This window comes from Bison bison, unplaced genomic scaffold, assembly GCF_000754665.1.
Source record: "Bison bison bison isolate TAMUID 2011002044 unplaced genomic scaffold, Bison_UMD1.0 scf7180017864291, whole genome shotgun sequence".
Taxonomy (NCBI): Eukaryota; Metazoa; Chordata; class Mammalia; order Artiodactyla; family Bovidae; genus Bison; species Bison bison.
This window is the reverse complement of record NW_011494863.1, coordinates 1,155,671-1,158,443: the sequence shown is the minus strand read 5'-3', so window position 1 is coordinate 1,158,443 and position 2,773 is coordinate 1,155,671. Positions and strand designations below refer to the sequence as shown.

The window sequence follows — 2,773 nt, the reverse complement described above, 5'->3', positions numbered from 1 at the left end:
AAAGGATTAAATGAAATAATGCAGATAATGTGCTTTGCCCAGTACCCGGTGTTTAGTAGGAATTCAGTAAATCTTAGCTGTGATGATAATAGTTTGGGATTGCATGACTGCATGGTGACCCTGCAGTTTGAGGAGTTGCCACTAAAAATAGTGACTTCTGACTATGGTGGTAAGATCCAGTCAGGCTTTCTTCTAACAGACATGTGGTAGCATATCATTCCAGTAAGTTATGAGTTTTTTTTTTTTCCATAATATTATGTTTACTAAGTTTACAGACCTGTCCTAAGGACCACGAAGAAAATGTGATATACTTGGAGCAAAATGGTATAAAATAAACTTAAGTAAAGTCTGGGTCCCTTTTTAATTTCCACTAACAGTAACTACATTTTAGTTCCTTGTCCTATTTCCAGGTGTTAATGAAAGATAATCTTCCATCATTAACAAACTTGCTTTGCGTGTTTAAAACACTAGCCTTGGCACTGGTGCTCACAGGTCTTAGCAGCTTGGCAAAAAGACCATAAGAGCAGTTTCCTCCTATTTTCAGTTTTCTTATTCTCTTCCCTAGTGGGTGCTCAGTCCTCATTCTAGAATTTCTTAGGGGGGAAAAAAAAAATCTCATCACCCTTCCGATTATTTTATTTTTCTTCTCTTGGCAAAAACTTACAGGGTAAGATAAAAAAAGAATTGTGACCATATTGTGCACATACCCTTTTCTAATCAGGGGTTTCCTTGGTAGTTGGTTTTGCAGCCTTCAGCTGAGAAATTCCCCAGCTTCTACAACTCCTTTCTAATCATTGCTTAATGTCATTAAAATTTGATTCTCTAGAGCAGAGGCTGGCAAACTATGGCCCACAACCCTGTTGCCTGTGTTTGTAAATAAAGTTTTATTGGAACACAGCCACGCACATTTGTTTACCTATTGTGTGTGGCTGCCCTCCTGCTATAACAGCAGAGTGGGGTAGTTGCCATGGAGACCAGATGGTTCAAAAGCCTAAAATATTGACTGTCTCGCCCTTCCAGAGAGTTTGCAGACCCGCTGCTCTAGAGCATCTATAGCCTTCAGTTTGTATTAATTATTTATTGTCAAATAACAAATTACCCCAAAATTCAGCAGGTTAAGGCAAGAGATATTATTTCCCAGTTATCTGTGGGTCAAGAATACAGGAGTGGCTTTAACAGGGTGGTTCTGAGTCAGGGTTTCTCATGAAGTTGCAGTTAAGACATCAGCCAAGACTCCAGCAATCTGAAGGCTTGACTGGAGCCGAAGGCTGGAGCTTCCAAGAGGGTTTCCTCACGTGGCCATTAGTAGAAGGCCCGGTTCCTTGCTAGTTGCTGGCAGGAGGTATCAGTTCCTTACCACGTGGACCTCTGCACAGGGTTACTTGAGTGTCCTCACAACATAGCAATCAACTTTCTTCCAGCAAGTGATCTGAGGGCAAGGAGAAGACTGTAACATCTTTTATGATCTAGTGTCAGGATTCACACACCCTTATTTGCATATTATTCTATTTATTAGAAGGAAGTTACTAAGTTCAGTCCATACTCAGAAGAAAATTAAGCTTCATCTTTTATTTTTAGTTATTTATTTTTTGGAGCTTTGAGGTATTTTATGATAAAAAGCTGGTACCCATGTACACAAATGAATAAGAACTTAAAATTCATTATACATTTACTTCATTTTCTAGCTTGAGTTTCTAGTAAATCTTTAGCTTCATTGATTTTGACTGCTATCTAAGGAGATCCTGTCTTGTCTGGGTGATTTAAATGCACAATTCATCGATGAGCATCTCTTATTTTTTCTTTATTGGCAGTAGGACTTAAACCTAGTATTAATGCTGCTTCCCATTTTGTCACTTTGCATTCAAACTCATCTCTGTAATGGTCACTAGTAAAGGCAGACTTGGATAGACTGTGAAAAATCTGTTTTACTTGAGAGTCCATATGCCTCACGGCTTGCAAAACATAACGACCTGCACAATGGTCAGTCTAACTGCTACCACTATATTGGCCATAGTTCCAGCTCAGCTCCCCTGCTTCCTCAGAGACTGTGGTTCATTCCAGCCAGAGGCCACAGCCACCAATTCCACACCTCTATCAGAAAGCAACGTGGCCACCACCAGCAAGCACAAATTGCCCACACATGGGTGCCCCAGGGATTCAGCTTCATCTAGTAAAGGAAAACATATAAAAGAATTTAAGGACATATTTTCAAACCACCATCCTTAATTCCAATCCATTTTTTTTCCTGTGAATCTTGGGCTTTTTTTTTTATTTTTAATTGGAGGATAATTGCTTTACAGTGTTGCGTTGGTTTCTGCCATACAATAACGTGAATCAACTATAAGTACACATATGTCCCCTCCCTCTTGAACCTATCTCCAATTACCCCCCATCCCTCTAGGTAGTCACAGGGCACCACCAACCCCTTTTTTAAGGAGTTGTGTTTTTTTTAAGGCCTACAAGAGGATTAAACTTTTCCTGTAAAGGACCAGTTAGTAAATATTTTTGGCTTTGTGGGGTATAAGATCTTTGTTACAACTGTTCAGCTCTGTATAAGGAAAGTAGCCTAGGGACTTTCTCTGGTGGTCCAGTGGCTAAGACTCCACGCTCCCGATGCAGGGGGCCTGGGTTCCATCTCTGGTTGGAGAACTAGATCCCACATGCCACAATTAAGAGTTCACATGCCACCACTCAAAATCCCTCGTGCTGCAACAAAGATTCAAGATCCCCAGTGCCAAAACTAAGACCCGGCACTTCGCTGCACCCAGATAAA

At 40.5% G+C, this 2,773-nt stretch overlaps 1 pseudogene; it reads right to left on the bottom strand.

The window, feature by feature from the left end:
* Positions 1–1,674: 1,674 nt before the first annotated feature.
* On the bottom strand, positions 1,675–2,012 carry LOC104996196 (annotated as a pseudogene).
* Between the last annotated feature and the right edge of the window lie 761 nt (positions 2,013–2,773).